The sequence below is a fragment of the Equus asinus genome, chromosome 17 (genome assembly GCF_041296235.1).
Source record: "Equus asinus isolate D_3611 breed Donkey chromosome 17, EquAss-T2T_v2, whole genome shotgun sequence".
Lineage (NCBI taxonomy): Eukaryota > Metazoa > Chordata > Mammalia > Perissodactyla > Equidae > Equus > Equus asinus.
This window is the reverse complement of record NC_091806.1, coordinates 28,144,812-28,166,532: the sequence shown is the minus strand read 5'-3', so window position 1 is coordinate 28,166,532 and position 21,721 is coordinate 28,144,812.

The window sequence follows — 21,721 nt, the reverse complement described above, 5'->3', positions numbered from 1 at the left end:
TGGTGCCTACTGTTGCAGCCCACCTAAACATGCTCCCTCCTTGGGGTCTGCAACGGTGTTATGGGCTTTTCCAGTGGCCAGGGGTGGGATCACTTATATTTGTTGCTCCATTGCTGTCGGCACCCACAAAATCTCACTTGTCCACTATGGGTCGCAGGAGAGCTATTGGCATCTTCTACAGTCTGTGGTTAGTTCACCTAGCTATGCTACTTTTGTCCCAGGGTCTTCCAGCCTTGTGGCTGCCGGATGGGTGCTTTCTACTAGTGCTGTGCAGAGGCTTTCCCTGAGGCTGCTGTGAGCCTGTAGGGTTTCCCCCTAGGCTATGGAGCTGGGTCGCTGGAACTCCCCCCAGCCCCAGTCCTGTTCCCCCAGGAACTCAGGGAGCCCTTTGCCCTGTCTTGGGGGGATAGCCAGAGATCCTGATTTCAGTGGTAGCTGGTCAGCTGCTGCCCTGCCTGATATTCTCCTCTCCGGGACCCTCCTGGTATTGTGGATGCTGGGCATGGCCCCTCTGCTAATAGCAGACAGAGTTTTGTCTGCTGCCCGGGCAGAACTCTGGAGCTTCCCTTCTGGGCTGTGGAGCCGGCCTCTGGAGCTTCACCCAGCCCCAGTCCTCTCCAAGATCTCTGGCAATCCCTAGCCCCACGGGGTGGGCAACGGCAGCTGGAGGTCACTTCGCCCTCTGGGATTCTCTCTGGGACTTTCCCGGAGTTGAATGCTGGGAGTGGCCCCTCCGCTAGTGGCAGACTGAGAGTTTTGTCTGCTGCCCGGGCAGAACTCTGGAGCTTCCCCTCCGGGGTGCAGAGCTGTCCCCTGGAGCTTCACCCAGCCCCAGTCCACTCGGAGATCTCTGGCAATCCCTAGCCCCACCGTGCCGGCAGTCGCAGCCGGGAGACCTCCGTACCCTAAGCGACTCTCTCTGGGACCCTCCGGGCTCCACAAACACCAGGCGGGATCTCCCCGCCAATGGCGGGGAGAGACTCTCCCCATGGGCCCAGGTGTGCAACTCCAAAGTTTCCCTCTGCATTTAGGAGTAATTGCGGGGGGTTTAGGTAGGGTTCTGGTCACCTGTTTCCACCGTTGCTCCTCTGTTGTGTGCTTGCTCCTGCCCTATATGTGTGTTGATCTTCTGGGGGCATCCATTGGAAGAAAGCCGCTTGTGGGTACTAGGCTATTCGGTCGGGGTTGGAGAGTTTTCACCTATTTCCACATCCTCCCGGAGGAAAGTCTGTCTGCCTTCCGATGTATAGTCGTGTGGGTCTCTCAGACGTCCTGAGATGCTGTCTGGATATCCTTTGTTAAGTGATAAGTGTCCAAATAATTGTAGACTCGAAGGGGGAGAGAAAAAGAAGACTACTCACAGCGCCATCTTGGATCCCCCATCTCCACCTCCATACTGTTTTGATTGTGGCTGCACAACTTTACATTCTTACCAACAATGCACAGGTGTTCCCTTTTCTCCACTTGCTTGCCAACATTTGTTTTCTCTCATCTTTTATATAATAGAAAGTCTAACAATTAAAAGGTTGATATCTCATCGCGCTTTTGATTTACAATTCCCTGACAATTAGTAACGTTGACCATCTATTCATATACCTGTTGCCTATTTGGATGTCTTCTTTGGGAAAGTGACTATTCAGTTCCTCTTTCCATTTTTTAATAGGGTTTTAGTTGGGGCTGGCCCAGTGGTGTAGGGGTTAAGTTTGAACACTCCATTTTGGTGGTCTTGGATTTGTGGGTTTGGATACCAGAAGCAGAACTACACAATGCTTATCAAGCCATGCTGTGGCGAGCATCCCACATATAAAAAATAGAGGAAAATGGGCACAGATGTTAGCTTGGGGCCAATCTCCCCCCCCCAAAAATAGGATTTTTGTTTATTCGTTATTGTGTTATATGATTTATTTATATATTTTAGATATTAGCACCTTATCAGAATATTATTTGCAAAGATTTTCTCCAATTCAACAAATTTCCTTTCATTGTTTTTGATGTTTTTCTTTGCTGTGCAGAAAATTTTTGTTTGATATAGTCCAACTGTTCATTTTTGCTTTGTTGACTTGAGATTTGATGTCATATCCAATAAAATCATAGTCAAAACCAATGTCAAGGAGCTTATCCCCTTTGGTTTCCTCTTGGGGTTTTATGGTTTTGTCTTACATTCAAGTCTTTAATCTATTTTTAGTTAATTTTGTGACTGGTGTAAGAAAGGGGTCCAGTATTGTTCTTTTCCATGTGGCTCTCTAGTTTTCACAACACTATTTGTTGAGGAGACTATCCTTTCCACATTTTATAGTCTTGGCTTCTTTGTCATAAATTAATTGATCATTTATGAATGGATTTCTGAGATCTCTATTTTTTCCATTAATCTATCTGTCTGTTTTTATGCAAATACCATACTGTTTTGATGACAATAGTTTTGTGATATAGTTTGAAATAAGGAAGTGTAATGCCTCCAGTTTTGCTCTTCTTTCTCAGTATTTCTTTGGCTAATCAGGGGCTTACTTGCTTCCATACAAATTTTAGGACTGTTCTTTTCATGTTTCTGTGAAAAAATATCTTGAAATTATGAAAGAGATTGCATTGAATCTGTAGATTGCTTTGGGCATTATGGACACTTTACTTGTCATATATGGACTTTATTATGTTAAAGTACATTCTCTCCAAACCAAGTTTTTTCTGATTTTTAAAATAATGAATGGATGTTGACTTTTTTCAAATTCTTCTTCTGCATTTTTTGACATGATCATATGATTTTTTTCCTTTATTTGGTAATGTGGTGTATGACATTGATTGATTTGTGGATGATGAACCATCCTTGCATCCCTGCAATAAATCCCACTTTACAAGGTATGACATTTTAGTATATGGTTGAGTTCCATTTGCTATATTTTCTTGAGGATTTTTGTATCTAAGTTCACAGGGATACTACCCATAATTTTCTTTTCTTGTAGTGTTCTTGTTGGGTTTTGATGTCAAGATAATATTGGCTTCATAAAGTGAGTTTGGAAGTGTGCCCTCATATTCTATTTTACAGAAGAGTTTGAGAAGGATTAGTCTTAATTCTTCCTTAAATGTTTGGTAGAAGTCGCCCGTGAAGCCGTCTGGTCCTGGGCTTTTGTTTGTTGGAAGGTTTTTGATGACTGGTTAGATCTTCTTACTAGTAATAGATTTGTTCACACTTTCTATTTCTTCATGATTCAGTCTTGGTAGGTTTTATTTTTCTAAGAATTTCTCCATTTCTTCTTGGTTGTCCAGTTTGTTGGCATATATTTTCATGATGGTCTCTTATTATCCTTTGAATTTGTGTGGTATCAGTTGTAATGTCTCCTCTTTAATTTCTCATTTTATTTATTTGAGTCCTCCATATTTTTTCTTGGTAAGTCTAGCTAAAGGCTTGTATATTTTGTTTATCTTTTCAAAAAATCACCTCTGAGTTTCGTTTATCTTTGCTATTGTCTATTTAGTTTCTATTTCATTTCTTTCTCCTATGATCCTTGTTATTTCCTTCCTTCTATGAACTTTGGGCTTAGCTTGCTCTTTTTTACTAGCTCCTTGAGGCATAAAATAATTTTGGTGTTCTTTCTTTTTTCTTAATGTAGGTGTTCATCACCATGATCTTCCATGATCTTAAAACTGTTTTTGCTGCATCCCACAATTTTTGGTAGCATGTATTTCCATTTTCATTTGTCTGAAGATATTTTTTGATTTCTCTTCTGATTCTTCCTTGACCCATTTGTTGTTCAGGAGCAAATTGTTTAATGTCCACATATTTGTGAATTTTCCTGTTTTCTTCTTGTCACTGATTTCTAGTTTCATACCACTGTGGTCAGAAGAAAACATTGATTGATTTCAAATTTCTTAAATTTGTTAAGACTTGTTTTGTGGCCTAACTATGGCATATCTTACAGAATGCTCCATGTGCACTTAAGAAGAATTTGTGTTCTCATGCTATTGCCTGGAATGATCTTTAAATCTCTGTGAAGTCCATCTGGTGTAATGTGTACTTTAAATAAAATGTATTTTTATTGATTTTCTCTCTGGAGACCAATCCATTGTTGAAAATGGGGTATTGAAGTCTACTGCTATTACTGTATTGCTACCTATTTCTCCCTTCAGAACTATTAGTATTTGTTTTATATATAGACAGGTGTTCCTACATTGGGTACATAAATATTTAGAAATGTTATTGACAGCACATTTTCAACAAAAGGGGCAAGAACATAAAATGGAGAAAGGAAAGGCTTTTCAATAAAGCATTCTGGGAAAACTGGGAGGCCACATAAAAAACAACCTAAGTAGACCACTATCTTACACTATATGCAAAACTTAACTCAATATGGATTAAAGATTTGAATGTAAGGTCTGAAACCATAAAACTCCTAGAACTAAAAATAAGCAGTCACTCTTTGACATCAGTCTTAGCAGTATCTTTTGGAATATGTCTGCTCAAGCAAAGGAAATGAGAAAAAATAAACAAATGGACCTACATCAAATTAAAACTCTTCTGCACAGCAAAAGAAACTGTCAACAAAAATTAAAAGCAGCCTACCGATTGGGAAAGGATATTTGCAAAAATTCGATAAGGGGTAATGTCCAAAATATATAAGGAACTCAAAAACTCAACAACAAACAAAGCAAAAGCCCAGTTTAAAAGTGGGTAGAGAATTTGAACAGACATTTTTCAAAAGAAGATATACAGATGGTCAACAGGCACAACAAAAGATGTTCACCATCTGGGGCCAGCCAGTGATGTAGTGGTTAAGTTCACATGCTTCACTTTGGCAGCCTGTGGTTTGCAAGTTCAGATCACGGGTGCAGACCTACACTCTCCTCATAAAGTCATGCTGTGGCAGCATCCCACATACAAAATAGAGGAAGATTGGCACAGATATTAACCCAGTGACAATCTTCCTCAGGCAAAAAGAGAAAGAGTGACAATAGATCTTAGCTCAAGGCCAATCTTTCCCACTAAAAGAAAAAAAGGAAAAGATGTTCAACATCACTAATTATTAGGAAAATGCAAATCAAAAGTAAAATGAAATATCATGCCTGTCAGAATGACTATTATTTAAAAAAGACAAGAAGTAACAAGTGTTGGAGAGGTTGTGGATAAAAAGGAACCCTTTCACACTGCTAGTGGGAATGTAAATTCGTGCAGCCACTATGTAGAACAGTGTGAAGATTCTTCAAAAATTTATGAATAGAACTACTAAATAATCCAGTTACTCCACTTCTGGGTATTTATCCAGAGAACACTAAAACACTAATTCAAAAAGATACAGGCACCGTTGTATTCATTGCAGCATTATTCACAATAGCCAAGACTTAGAAACAACCTAACTGCCCATCAATTGATGGACGGACAAAGAAGATAAAGTATATATATATACAATGAAATACTGTGTAGACATAAAACGTATGAAATCTTACCATTTGCAATGACATGAATGGATCTTGAGGGTATTATACTAAGAAAAGTAAGTCAGATGGAGAAAGACAAATACGTTATGACTTCACTCATATGTGGAAGATAAACAAACACAGATACAGAGAACAGATGTCCTCAGTCAAGGGCTAAAGAGGTAAAGAGGCACATGTGTGCCTTGAAGAATGGCAAGTAGACTTTTCGTGGGGAACACAATGTAGTCTATACAGAAGGCAAAATATAATGATAGACGCTTGAAATTTATATGGTGTTGTAAATCAATGTTACCTCAACAAAAAGATTAAATTAAAAAATAAACATTTACAAACATTATATCCTTTTGTTGAATTGACACCTGTATTATTACATAAAGACCTTCTTTGTCTCTCATTATAGTCTATGGCTTAAAGTCTATATTGTCTGATATAAGTATACCTACCCTGCCTTCTTTTGTTTTCCAGTTGCAAAGAATTCATTGCATTTGATAGCTCTCTCCTCTTGGAGAATCCCCATGACACACTTCTACTCCTGAATTCTTTGTTTCGTCTATCTCTGTATCAGAGATTCATTTTCCCACTATAATTCTTCCCTTTCAAGAAAGCCACCTGCATCATTTCTTTATTCAATTATACCTGTCATCAATATGCATATGTCAGAGTCCATTACCAGTATTGCAGCTTCAATAACTATTATATGACAAATGCCAAAACACTTTGGAGAGAATTCAACTTACTAGTTTATCTTCATCATTTCACTATTACTTTCACAATTCTTGCACCACTGTTTAAACTACTCACAGATTCTAGACTTAAACAGCTTGTCCTCTGAAGGCATTGTTAAGGTTGCCTAGCCTACTTGTTCAGGTACCAGGTTGATAGCCAGCAGCAAAGTATATGATAACAAGAGTGAGAATTTCTCTATAAGTTACTTCCCTGGAACAGATACTTACTGAACAACTCTTATACATCTACACACACTTCAGACTATACAGAAGTAACATAGATCATGATACAGAGTCAAGCTAACAACAAAATGTAACTCAAAACAATATTCTCTGGATTAAGGTAGCAATTGACTTTTATTTTGACCAAATATGATCCATTAGAAATAAGGAAGAGAAAGTATGAATGCCTTGATTCCCTGATATAAATTTTACCCCCATTTCTTTAAAAACTGAGAAACTAGTATTCTGGAACTTGAAAATAGTAGAGAAAGAGACTATGATCTCTCATAGATGCAGAGGGTATCCTTGATTCTTAAATTTTGAATCTCTAATTCAGTCCATTGTACATTGAGGTACCAGAGAATTCCCATTATTCCTCAAATAAATTCTCCTTTTTACTTGAGCAGTTTGATGGCTTCCTGTTTCTCACAAGCAAGACATTCTAAGACATAAATGTAAGACAAAACTAAACATATAGCAACAATAAGAAAGCTCAAATGCAATTACCACTTAGAAAACAGCAGCTGAAAAATATTCCATTTACAATAGCCAAGAACTTTTTAAAAATAAAAATCACTTAAAAATTTGAAATACTTATACAGATAAAAGTGTAAAAGTACTTGGGAATACAAGACAATACATCTAAAAACTGGAAAACATAATTGTATCCACCACACAAGGAAGTCCTTAGAAAATCATGTTTAAATAGTAAAATTCAATATAATGAAGATTTCAACTTTCCCTGATTTTATCTACAAATTTATGCAACCTCAATCAAAATTCAATGAATTTTTCCTTGCAATTTGATTACATTACTCAAAAGTTAATCTTCAAGATAAATATTCTAGAACAGCTATAAATATAATAAAAAGGAGTATTAGAGACGACATCAGCATCATGCCAGTGTAAGATGACCCTCCATTTTGCTCCTTTTTTTTAACAACTAGTTAGGCATAAATCATGAACAAAAAATGCCTCTGTGAGAATTATGGGACCCAGCACCATAAGCCAAGTGACCAAGGAGGAGTCTAACCCACTTCTGTAACTGGTTATAGGCAGACAGACCTTGACCTGGACTGCCCAACTAGCAAAGCAAATAAACCTGTCTCAAGCCTATTAGGTTATGCTGGGGTAAACCTAGAGATTGCTGAATAGGGAAAATACTCAACAATAAAAGGGATGTGTAGTAGTCCAGCCTTCCTGAGGAGAGATTCCAGCACGATGTTGGAACAATAATAAATATGAGTTTGTATGCAGTGAGTCGAGGGGGTAAGAACTTTGCCAGCACCACTTATCCCCACCTGACACATCATGGAGCTGAACATTTCTGGTAGCAACCCATTCCTCACGGAAAATGAGATTAGTTAGCTACTGCCTGGCTAACCCAGCTGTGTAGGTTAGTGCTGGAGAAACCCATTTCTCTCTAGCCACATCCAGAGTACTGAGGCAGGACCTCCATAACTGGGAGGATGGTAGAGATCTGGAAAGAGGCTGATAAGAATATCAAAGGGCATTAGAGAAACTTGGTTCCCACTGACTGTGCTCCAGACTTAAGAGAAAACCCACTCAGGATCCTCTAGGAGAACCTCACTGGAGGATCACCCCACTGGGCCTGTGGACACTCCACACCACCTCCTGATCTACAGCTTGCTTCTTGTTCACATTCCCTGAGAGAGGTAGCAAGGGCAATTCCTGGAAAAGGAGTGATATGAGAAAAACAGATGAGGATCTGGGGACAAGGGAGAAACCACAAACTCAAGCTATAGCACCACCTTCTGGAAATAAAGAAAGAGATTCCAATCAGCCAGCCAGGTAAATTGTAAGAACCAAGAAGACACATACAATTTAGAATTCTGCCACAAGAGAGAGCAAGAAGTGTGGAGCAGATGTGAGAGAAAACCCCAGATATAACATAACAGCTTACCCCATCTGAAGGCAACCAATAAAGATTTGGAGAGTCAAATACTTAAAAAGTGAAAGTAGCAAGGCAACACTACCAGGAACATGAAAAATCAAGGAAGTATGTCATCACCAAAAGATAACAATAATTCTCCAATAACTTATCCTTCAAAAATAAAGGTGAAATACTTTTCCAAACAGACAAAAGCTGAGGGAGCTCATTACTACTAGATTCACCTTTCAAGAAATGTTCAAAGGAAGCCAGGAGCTGAAATGAACAGATGCTAATTAGTGACAAAAAATGAAAAAGTATACAACACACTAGTAAAGGTAAATATGCAGTAAATTTATAAAACTTTAATTCTATAGTAGTATGATGTTATAACCACTTAACTATATTATAAAGGTTAAAGGAAAAGAGTATGAAAAATAAGGGCAGATACAATAATTTGTTAATGATATGCAATATGAAGAGGTAAATTGTGACATCAAAAATATAAAAGGGGGAGCAAAAGAGTGGATCTCTTTTATGCAATCAAAATTAAGTTGTTATCAGCTTGAAATGAACGGTTTTATCTGTAAGATATTTTATGTAAGCCTTGTGGTAAAACAAAGCAAAAACCTAGAGCAGACTAAGAATGGGGAAACAGAGCATACAACTACAAAAATGATGGATTTACAAATACAGGCATAAACAGAGGAGAAAGAAACAACGGGAATACAAAACAAATAGGAAGCAATTAATAGGATGGGCACTAGTAAGTTCTTACATATTGATAATTACTCTAAATGTTAATGGATAGAATTCAACAATAAAAAGGCACATAGTAGATAGTTGAATCAAAAAAACGAGACTCAATTATATGTTGCCTACAGGAGATTCACTTCAAATTTAAGGTCAAATGTGGGTTCAAAGGGAAGGGGTGGAAAAGAAATCTCATGCATGTGGAGACCAAGAGAAAGCATGAATAGCTATGCTTATGTCAGACATAATAGATTTCAAGCCAAAAACGATAGCAAGAGAGAAGGTGATTATATAATGATAAAATGATAAAATGATCAATTCATCAAGGAGGTATTACAATTATAAATATACAAGCATCCACTATTTTAATATCAAAATATATCAAATACTAACATATCTGAATGGGGAAATAGACAACAATACTATAATGTTTGTTGTTTTTAGTACCAGTGAGTTGCTTTCAACTCCTGGCAACTCTGTGTACAGCAGAGTATAACCCTGCCTGGTCTTTTCACACCATTCTCTCACCTTCCAGTGCTACACTATTATTCATAGAATTTTCATGGCTAGTTTTTTCAGAATTATGTGGCCAGATCCTTCTTGGTAATTATAATAGTAGAGAATTTCAATAACCTACCTTTAGCAATGGACAGATCTGCTAGACAGAAAATCAGCAATGAAATTTTGGACTTGAACTGTACATTAGACCAAATAAAACTAACAGACATTTATAGAACATTTCATCTAAATCACACAAGTACACGTTTTCTCAAGCACACATGGAACATTTTCCAGAATAGATCATATGACAGGACACAAAACAAGTCTTAGCAAATTTAAGAAGACTAAAATTATACAAAATATCCTTTCTGATCACTATGGTATATAACTAGAAATCAACAAGAGAAAGAATGCAAAATTTACAAGGCTGTGAAAACTAAAAAACGCGTTCCTGAATAACCAGTGGATCAAAGGAGAAATCAAAAGGGAAATAAAAATTCTCAAAATAAATGAAATTGGAAAAAGAATATACCAAAACCTATGGGATGCTGCAAAAGCAGTTTAAAGAGGGAAGTTTACAGCACTAAATGTATATATTAAGAAAATAGAAAGCTCTCAAATAAACAACCTGACCTTACACCTCAAGGTAATATGAAAAGAACAACTGAAGCCCAAAGGTAGCAGATGGAGGTGAAAGATTTGTAAAATTATAGTTATGAGACTTTGATGAAAGAAGATGAAGATGAAAACAAATGGAAAGACATCCCATGTTCATGGATTGGAAGAATTAATATCAAAATCTTCGTACTGCCCAAAGTCAAAGATCTATAGATTTAATGCAATCCCTATCAAAATTCCAATGGCAGTTTTCACAGAGATAGAAAAAAATGTCCTAAAATTTGTATGGAACCACAAATGACCCTAAATGACCAAAGCAATCTTGAGAAAGAAGACATTCTGAATTCAAACTATACTACAAACCTATATTAATTAAAACAGTGTGGTACTGGCATAAAAATAGACACATAGACCAATGGAACAGAATAGAGAACACAAAAATAAACCCTCATATATGTGGTCAACTAATATTTGACAACAAGGCCAAGAATACTCAATGGGAAAAGGATTCTACAAATGCACTTGGAAAACTGGCTAGCCGCAGCAGAAAAATGAAATTGGACCCCTATCTTACACCACTCACAAAAAGTAGCTCAACATGGATTAAAGACTTAAACATAAGACCATATACTATAAAACTCTTACAAGAAAACAACAGAAAGCAACTCATTGACACTGGTCTCAGCAATGAATTTTTGTATGCAACACCAAAAGCAAAGCAACAAAAGCAAAAATCAACAAGTGGGACTATATCACACTTTAAAGCTTCTACACAGCTAAGAAACAATCAATAAAATGAAAGGCAACCTATGGGATAGTGGGAAATATTTGCAAACAGTATATCACATAAAGGGTTATTATTCAAAAGAACTTATACAACTCAATAACAAACAATACAATTTAAAAATGGGCAAAGTACAAAACAGAATATCAAAAAGATATTGTGCTCTCATGTTATTGAAACATTATTCACGATAACCAGGATAGAAAAACAAGGTAATTGTTTGTCAATGGATGAATGGATAAAGAAGATGTGGAAATGGAATATTATTCAGCCATGAGAAAGAAGGAAATCCTGCCATTTGTGACAACATGGATGGACCTTGAGTGCCTTATGCTAAGTGACATGTCAGATAAAGACAAATACTGTATGACATCACTTATGCATGGAACATAAAAGACAAATTTGTCAAAAGAGAGAGTAGAATGATAGTTATCAAGTGCTTACCAGATTGTTACTAAGTGGAATCATGGTTAACAGGGGCTGGAAGTTGAGGGATTTGGGGAATTGTTGCTTAAGGGTACAAACTTGCAACATGTAGATAAATAAGTCCTGTAGTTCTGCTACACAGCATAGTGATTATAGTAAAAAATGCTGTATTATATACTTCCAAGCTGCTAATGGACTAGATCTTAATTGTTGTCCCCACAAGAAAGAAGTGATGGCTATGTGACATGACAAACATATTAGCTACACTATGGTGGTAAATATATTGAATTGGTAAATGTACCAAATCAACATGTTTTACACCTTAAACTTACACAATGTTATATGAGAATTATATCTCAATATAAATAAATAAATAAATAAATTTAAAATGTATATTAACTATGGGGGTTTTCCCTTCAGATATTGTGTTGTTAAGTGACTGTAAAGAAATCTGATCCTTATTCAGGGATAGATGATTATTTAAATCTCAGAAACTAATAGAAATCTATATGAGAATTTGTCATATGAAAGTGGAAGCAAGGTAGCTTATTTAAAAGATGATTTTAAGACAATTAGTATTCCATTAAAAAAACAGAGATTCTTGGAGGATGGAAGTGTGGGTGGACTCTCAACTCACCTCCTCCCGTGAATACAACAAATCTACAACCATCTGTGGAACAATTACCTCTGACAGAGATCTTGAAACTGGATAAAAAGAACCCTCACAACAAGGATCAACACTGGCAGGGTAGAAGAGGCAGAAATACACCTCTGCTTAGAAATAAAACACAACTTAGCCACAGTGCTTCATGGGGTGAGAGCAATCTTAAAAGGTAGGAAGCTTTTCCCAGCGCAGTGGGGGGATCTGAGCAGGAGAACTATGCCATAATAGGCATCCCAACCTTTGAATTCAGCGTATCCAAGAAGAGTTCCTGTAATAACTGGCTTTGCTGGCTCTTAAAACCAATGGGGAATACCCTCAGAAAAACTATCAAATTTCAGAGAAAGAAAAGTTTGCTCTTAAAGGGCCCATGAACATTCACCTGTTCAGGAAACCAAAGCAAAAATAGCATAGAGAAAGATACATAGACCTTTGTTAAAAAAGACTTACTCGTTTGGCTCTGAGCATATTCCAGAGAGGCAGGAGGTGGCTGGGCCCACCTCCCCAGGGACCGAGACACTGACAGCAGCCATTATTGGGACCTAATGCAGTTGTGCTGACAGGCACACTGGCAGATGCCATTGGATTCTTCCTCTTGCCTGTTAATGCAGGGGTTTTGTCATACCCTTCCATAAGATATGTAGAAGTATCCGAATAGAAAATGGACAAAGGATATAAACAGATGATGCACAAAAGAATAAGTTAAAAAATCAATATACATATGAACGGACTTTGTCTCACTAATCATCAAATAAATGCTCATAAAACATAAATACTACTTTTGACAATAAGTAAAAGATTAGTGATTGGAGAGTTGGCAAAAGTGAGAAAATAAATTGTCCTACACTCAGGTGCAGAAGTGGAGATCAGTACAACTGCACTGGAGAGCAAACAGACAGTGTATATCAAATACACCCACCCTTCTACCTCCAATAAATATTCCAAGGAGACTGGTTAAGTATATAGCTGTTGGAGGTAGTGTTGTTTTGAAGCCAGCTCAGATGGGCTATTTCTTTTCACATACATCATTCCCAGCTCCAATTGCAGTGATAACACGTATCTTAAAATCATCTGTGATCATAGGATTTGCACCTTAGAAATCAGCAAATGCTACAAATAAGGACTTTTTATTTAGGAGAGTGAGTGGCTAAACATTTATCAGCACATCATTGAGTAGAGGCTAAGGGGAGAGCATTTCTTCCCCACTCTTGATGTTTCCTTCCATGTGGAAGAAGCTACAGCAACATAACCCTCCTAGCCCCACCCAGCCACAGGGGAGGTGGAGTGATTTCTGAAGGAAAGACTAGGAATGTATAGACAGGCCTTTCCTCTCTCCTCCTTCTCTTGGAGTGAGATGTTGCAGGGAGCACACTTTCTGCTCTGCCCCATGGGCAACCTCTGGCTCGGTGGGGTAGACTGGCTACTCTGTGGGGTGGGTCCAATTCTGCCATGCCTGCTTGGGTACCTTTGCCTAAATCTGGCACTCGGTTTCAGGAAGGCCACTTCTAGCAGATTTTTAAACCACAATTTCTATTATCATCTTTCTCAGTAACAAAGGTAATATTTCCTCCCACCCAAATGCCTTATTCCTTTAGTTTATTTATGAATTAGCTCATCATTCAGATAGGGAAGAGATGTTTTCTTTCCTCAGACTCCCAAATGGTGACTCTCACAATGGGTTTACAGGAGGAAAAACATGCTGTAACAACCTAAATACCATCAAAGCTGCAGTTGCATTATCTGTCTACCTGAACAAGAATCAGAGCAACATAAGTTCTTGGGAATAAAATCAGAAGAGGAATGGTCCTTTGTGGAAGAAAAGGGATTGTGTCATTCATGGAAGCAGAAAGAAACTGCCTACCCAAGAGCTAAAGTTCCCAAAAGGAGAGAAATTGTGTTGATACCCACGGGCAATAGAAGCAATATTGCTAAATTCATCATTATGGTGGCCTTTCCAACAGGGGCAGTGATATTGGCCCGGGCACCCAAAATCATTAGGAATATCAGGCATCATCTCAGCACCTTGGAAAATCAAGTAGCTGAATGGTTAGAAGGTAAGATTTTGAAACTCCTCAGGAGTCTTCTTTTACCACATCCTCACTCACGAGGCCAAGAAAAGGATTTGGACAGAGACTAGGGTTGCAGCTGAGACAAAGCTGTGGAGTAACAAGGGACCTACAGGCAAGTGTAACCTGGAAGATACTTTGATGACGCCATCATCATCCAAGATTCCCAGGCTGTAGCTTCGATGTCGTTTTGGTCTGTGTCCCCTTTTGTTTCTGATTTCCAGTCAGTCACCACTTACCATTAATGTTACCTTTAAACTTCATCTCTTGTGTGCCCTTTCTCTCCGTTCTCCCTGCCACCACCTTCTCACATGCTGTCAGCTGGTGCCTAAATTACCAAAGCAACTTAGTCTCCAGATGCTCCCACCCCATCCATCCTGCACCTGCAGCCAGAAAGTTATTTCACAGACTCTTGTTTCCTCAGATCCTCCACTGCATGGGAATAACCAGGGCAAACCTGAACTCCTCAGACTCACTTATAAAGACCTTTTCTGTCTGAGCCACCTCAACAATCACACTCTCACCCACTAAACTTCACCTCACCTCTCTTTAACTCAGGGCCCTTTCCACATCCCACAAGCTCACTCTGCTGATTCCCTTCACTGAAAATACTCTCTCATTATCCCTTCAACCCTACCCACCATCCAAGCCCAGTTCCAGTCTGTGTGTCCAGTGAAGCTTGTCTTTTATACTCAAATCCATAGTGTCTTTTCTTCTCTGAACATTGTAAATACTTTGGTGATGTTCCTTAAGTGCATATTAAATCATGTAACTATCCTACGTAAAATCAATGAATACCTCCCCATTACCCACAGAATAAATTCCAATATTCTTAGCATGGCTTCCAGGTCCTTCTTGAACTAGCCATTTTCTATCTTTATACCCTTATTATCATCCCCTAAATGAATGTCCACAGCTATTTCCTAACCCAACGTGCCCTTTCTCCCTTCTCTGTGTTTAGTATTCCTCCCTTCTAGATTGCATGGAAATCCTCATTACTATGGGAATAATGTATTCTCTGCCTTGTGCTCCTATGGTACTTTATCATGCTACTTTTACAGCAATTAAAAGATTCTTTTATAATTGAAGCTCTGTGTCTATATCTTCTAATAATAAATATCTTATCCTACTATTCAAAATTATCTATTCAATATTTCTCTTAAAAAGCATTCATTTCATTTTGGCTGGTAAAAATAACTAGCATTTCAATAGTATTTATGGTGTACCACATCTTTATAAGTGCTGTATATACATTAATTCATTCAAATTTCACAACAAATGTGTGATATGAGTATTATTACTATCACCCCTTTTATCCATATGAGGAAACAGAAGCACAGATAAGCGCGTTAACTAGCCTAAGGTTACACAGCAGCTGAGGCAAGATTTCAATCCAAGCAGCCTAACCACAGATCCTCTGCTTTTTAACCATTGCCCTATGCAATTTCTAGGTACATAACACATGAATGAAGAGCTAAAATTAAATATACCCTTTCATAAGAAATCCAAGGATTATTTATTTGTCTACACAAACACATATCTCTAATCTGACTTAAATCTGTTTTTTCATCAGTTCTTGACATTTAAGAAAATATCCTAGGACCAATCTGAGAGCTGGCTCAGAGATAAGAAAGGAATCCTGTAGGGTCCAGTTTCTCTAGCCTTCATGCCTGTGCAGGGATACCTAATAGCATTCCTCTTTGAAAACTACCTCTTCCTTTTCTTTCATCTCTGTCTTTTCTGTATTTATTCCTCTCTCTGCTACCCCAGGCTTCAACTATTCCCATCATCTATCCCACTGAACTGGTAAGAAATACCTCCTTTCTACCTATAATGCTGCCTCACCTAGAAGCATGGAAAGAAAAGGTGACTTGCATGTAAAAGTCTAAATCAGAATTGAGCACATAGAATCTCCATCAGGTAACCTGCTGGAACCTGGACCACAGCATAAAGTTGGACTTCAGACAATGGCCAGGAAAAAATGTAAGGGACAGCTTGTTGTGCCGATGTGACTGATCTCAGAGTAGAGTAATGGAATCACCATCCCAATCACATGCTTCCACTTGGTAATTCCAAAATGGTACCTCACAGAAACCCAGAGTTGTAAAGGACTTTAAAATTCATCAAATTTTATATGATGTATATTTTACCAAAATAAAAATAAATAATTAGAATTTATTTCAGCCACCAAAAAATCATCAAACCTAACTACTTCAATTTACAAATGAAAACTTGTGGCTCAAAGACAGGAACTGACTTGCCCAATGTCCTATATCTCCTTAGAAACTTTGCGCCTTACTTTCAGTCCTTTCACTCACTTTTAGGTCAGAAAATCTGATGTGGTTCCACTCCATGTTGGAACAAGGAATTAGATTAGATGGATCTGAAATGCACCCAAGTTCCTCCAATTCAGCATGAAGTTAGCCACTCTGCTGGAATATATTATTACTCAAGGAGATGATCTGACCTGGGAAAACTGGCATTGGATGGAGCCTTGAATTCTTCTGTGGGAATCCTGGGCCCATCAGCCACATTGGCTAAAAACATCCACCAGCTGATTTTTCAGTAAAGGCCTCCAATGAGCAAAGTCCAGGTCAAAATAAGCTAAGCCACTAGGATAAGGGTAGTGAAAATGATTGAGAGACATTTTATTCTAACCCCCTCAATTATAGATGTCATGAAAGAGGCTGAGAAAGGTCAATTAGCTTCCCAAAGTCATGCTCTAGTTATGTGCCAGGTTACTAACCCAGAAATCAGTACTCTTTCAATAACACTAGGCTTCCTTCTGATGGTACTGAGTGGCAGTTCTACTTGATTCAAGGATAAGACTCTGTCCCTAAGAACAAAGCACCAATCTTCTTTGAAGCTCTTAGAAAACAAGGTAGATGATGGCTAAGATGAATCACAAAAAAAGGGAAAATTCAGGGGATCTGGATCTGGGTTGATATTTGGATTTATAATATCTAAGAAATAAGCAAACACCACAGAAAGTGGCAAAATCAGAGATTTTAAGATCCTGATTTAGATGTTGAAAACCTACCAACACACTGAAAGTCTAAGGGTTATAGTTACATGCTTAGATCATTGAAGCATTTAAAATAATTTAAGCTGCACACTATAATCAAGGGACAGCTTCTCCATGAAATTTCCTCTGTCTTGGATGGAATATTGTCAATTAAATTATGACTTAGGAAACATTCAAAGTCTGTTTCAATGAGTTTAGTGAGATTTATATAAAGTTTTTGCAGCCAATAATGAGGTAGGAAGAGAAGAAATTTGAAGGAAAGACATAAAGGGAACTTTTTTCCAGACTGGACTACTGAGAATGAAAAGCAGAATTAATAGAGAAGAAAAATGAGAACTGGACAGGGAGCCAGGATACTGGGCACTAGCTCTGGTTCCATAATTGATTAACCATCTAACTTAAAGCCATGTCATTTCAGCTCTCCACTCCTCACCCTCCCCCATTCCTACTTCTGTATAAAATGACAGAGTTGGGCTAGACTATTTCCATTGTATCTTCCATCTAACACTTAAAGATTCGTGTGTAGGTCACTTAGTCTCCCTGTGCCTCAGCCTCTCCATCAACAATGATAGCAGTAAAAATAATGTAACATAGTGAGAATTTCCGCAAAAACAGATCTCATTCATCCATCCATTCATTCACATATTTATTCAACAAGTAATATTGGGTCCTTTATATGCCAAGCCCTATTCTAGGTGTTGGAGATTTTGCTGGAGATTTGGCCAACTATCCAGACTCATGGAGGTTACATCCTTCATATTCCCACCAGGACACAATGGAGGTGGAGACAAACAATGAGCAAATGAACTTGCTAAGTATGTTAGACAGTAATAAGTCCCATGAAGAAAAATAAAATAGATTAAGGATGATAGGGAATGCTGCTGGGTATTATTTCAAAAAAAGGTAGCAAAGAAAGGCCATACCTTCCCCCAGATCTGTGTGCTGTCTTAAGAACAAAGAAAGGGGAGTGGGAAATATAGGGGTAGGAGATACAAGGAGAACGGTTAAGAGACCATCTCTATAATTCAGTCAAGAGACTATTGTGACTCGGGCCAGGATGGTAGCAGTGAAAGTTTTAGGAAGTGGTCAGATTCTGGATATTTTGAAGGTAAAGCTACCAAGATTTGCTGTTATTTTCATTGAGAGGAGTGAGAGAAAGAGTTAAGGGACCTCCAAATAGACTTGAGTGTCAGAACATAGTTGCCATTTACGGAGGATGGAATGGCTGAAAGAGAAGCAGGGATCAGGGAAAGTTAGGAGTTCATTTGGGACGTGTTAAATAAAATTACCTTTCAAAATTCTCAGTAGAGATGTTGACTAGATGGCTGAGTATATGAATCAAAGTTCAGAGAAAAGGTTCAGGCTGGAGCTCTATTTTGAGAGTTATAAACACTTGAATGTTATTAAAGCCATGATTTGCAATGAAATCTCCCTAGAGACTAATAGAGAATTAGTTTGAGAACTGAACCCTGGGACAGCTGATGCTTAGAAATTAGAGGAAAAAAATAAACCAGCAAAGGAAATTGAGAAGGAGTGGTTAAAGTGGTAGGCAAGAGAGAACTGTGTCATGGAAATGAAGGTACATATTTCAAGGAGAGAATGGTAAGCTGTGTCTAATGCTGCAAAAGGCCATTCTTGAAAGTGTTAATCATGGGGCTTGAAATTGCATGGGCACAGCTCATTCTTGATGCATGTAGCTGGTGAGGGGTGCCTTCTCTCCAGTCACCCTAGCACTTCACTGGGGCCATAGGGTGGTGAACAGATAACCAAGTGAGGGTGAGGTAGAAGAGCCGGATAATGAGAGTTGAGATTAAAGCAATTAGCCCCAGAACTATCAGGATACTGGGGCAAAGGGGCAATCTTCCACCAGATCTAGAGTAATAACTACAATTTTTCTTTTTTCATTTTTTTTGTTTTTGAGGAAGATTTGTCCTGAGCTAACATCTGCCACCAATCCTCCTCTTTATGCTGAGAAAGATTGGCCCTGAGCTAACATCCATGCCCATCTTCTTTTACTTTATTTGTGGGATGCCTACCACAGCATGGTTTGGTAAGCAGTGCATAGATCTGCACCTGGATCTGAACCGGTGAACCCCAGGCTGCCAACATGGAAGGTGCGCACTTAACTGCTGCTCCACTGGGCTGGCCCCAATAACTACAATTGTGTAGGACAAACACTGAAGTGCTATAGACCAGTGATAGCCAATGTGGTAGGCATGAGCCAAATGTGGCTATTTAAATTTAATTAAAATTAAATAAAGGTAAGAATTCAATTCTTCAGTGTCCTAGGCATATTTCAAGTGCTAATTAGCCACATGGCTAGTGACTACTATGCACAAGCGCACATAAAGAACATTTCTATTGTCACAGAAAGTTCTACTGGCAACACTGATCTAGACCACAGCAGCTTCAGAAAACAGAATGTTTATCTAGAATGTAAGCTTCGTGGAGTCAGGGACCTTCTCTGTCCCGAGTACCACTGCATATCCCCAGCACTTAAAATGATGCTTGGTGCATAGAACATGCTCATTAAGTCTTGTTGAATAAATTATTAAATGAATCTAAAAGCCCGGAAGGGGTGAATGATTAAGTAAATGATGCTAAATTAGACTCTGTGATGTTACCAAGCCATACCAAATCACATTTATGTAAAAGTATTAATTACATGAGTAATTGTGTATGTAATTGAGTCCTGAGAATATATGCCAACTCTGATGTCCATTCTCCCCTTCTTCTTTAGGAACAAAAATGATCCCTTATTTTTAGCTAAACACAACTCCACACAGAATAAAAGATTATACTTTCCAGTCTTCCTTGTAGTTAAGGGTGGCCAAGTGGCTAATTTCTATCAAATAAGATGAAAGCAAAAGTGCTGTATGGAACTTTGGGAAAATCTCCTAAAAGGGAATGAGGCAAGGTTATCCTTCTTCCTTTCTCCTTTCCTGCCTCCTGCAATATAAATGAAACACTAAAGCTGTGCTCCTCAATAAGGCATCCAATAGCCAAAAGTATCTTGTTAAATTTAAACTTATTAAAATTAACTATTCTGTTCTTGGTCTCACTAGACATAGTTGAAATTTTCTATGACCACTACCATATTGGACAGCACAGATAGAGAACACCTCCAGAACAGGATTATCTTCTACTGGATGGCATGGTATAGGGCTAGTAGGCCTTTGAGTTCATGAGATTGAAGCTGATGATGGTAGATTATGGAAGATGCATAATATTGTTGGACTTCCAGAGCAGTGCTAGATTTTCTACCTCTGTTATTTTCAGTGAATTGGCCCAGAACTCTGGGTTTAGGGATACGTCTGAAAATAAGACTCAGTCTCTGCCTTGAAGGACTGCAAGGATGGTTTGGTTCCTATGCACAATTCACAGGCGATCACATCCCAAGAACCCCCTCCTTTATCCTGCAGAGGGAAATTAAAGCAGGGTACACATTCAGGAAAACTGTGACATTAAGGAAAATGATTCTTCCACTTAGCCCAAACACTCATGCCAAGGAAACTGATTCACAGAGTTTCAGTTGCTTGCCTGAGGTTGTGTAGTCACTAAGTGGTTGAGCTTGGTTTCCTGCACTCAGGCTGTCACCAGAGTAAAATCCTTTAAAGACCTCACTGTGCCCAGGTATACTACCCTCCAAGATATTGCCTTTACCAAAACCCCCTATGGCAGAAATTCCTTCCTTAATGACAAAAGCATGATGTTGTTAAAGCACCAATATGTCCAGCCCAGGGGAAACACAATGCCTGAACTAAGCCAATAACATAATCGCATTTCCCCTTCCCACTACTCACCATCCCAGCCTCCTTTGCATCAAGGCATAGACATATGATCTAGTTCTGGTCAGTAAGAATAAAAATAAGAATTTTTAACAGAGTTTCTGGGAAGTACTTCACAAAATAAAATGAGAACCCCTCCCTCCACTCGTGTGAGCATATTATACCTGGAGGTGTTGTAGTCATCTTGCAGCCTTGGGGGAACAGCCAAGGGAATTGAAGAAGCACCAACCAGGTGCTCTGGCATCACACGATTAACAAAACAAACCTGGAACAACTGACCTCTAAACTTCTTATTGAGTAAGCAATACATGTTATTATGGCTTAAGCCAGAGGCTGCCCAACTTTTTCTGTAAAGAGTTACATAATAAATACTTAAGTTTTGTAGACCACACAGTCTGTCACAACTATTCAACTATGCCACTGTGGCACAAAAGTAGCCATAGATAACATATAAAATAATGGACATGGAGTCCAATAAAACTTTATTTATGAATACTAAAATTTGAATTTCATGTAACTTTCATGTGTCTCAAATTGCTATTCTTCTTCTTTTAACCATTTGAAAATGTAAAAACCATTCTTAGCTTACAAGCCATATATAGACAGACAACAGACTAAATTTAGCTAAATCATTTCTCAATGCATAGATGACAACTATCTAGAAAGGAAGGGGTCTTACAAATTATTCAAATTAATATACTAACAGTTAATAATAGCTTTATTGTATTTCACCTGCCAGAGACCTTTCCATCCTAACAATACCCTTCTCCCATGAAATAAAGCTCCTACTGCAGAATTTCAGGCATTGGAATGAGAATAATGGGATGAGGGAACCAA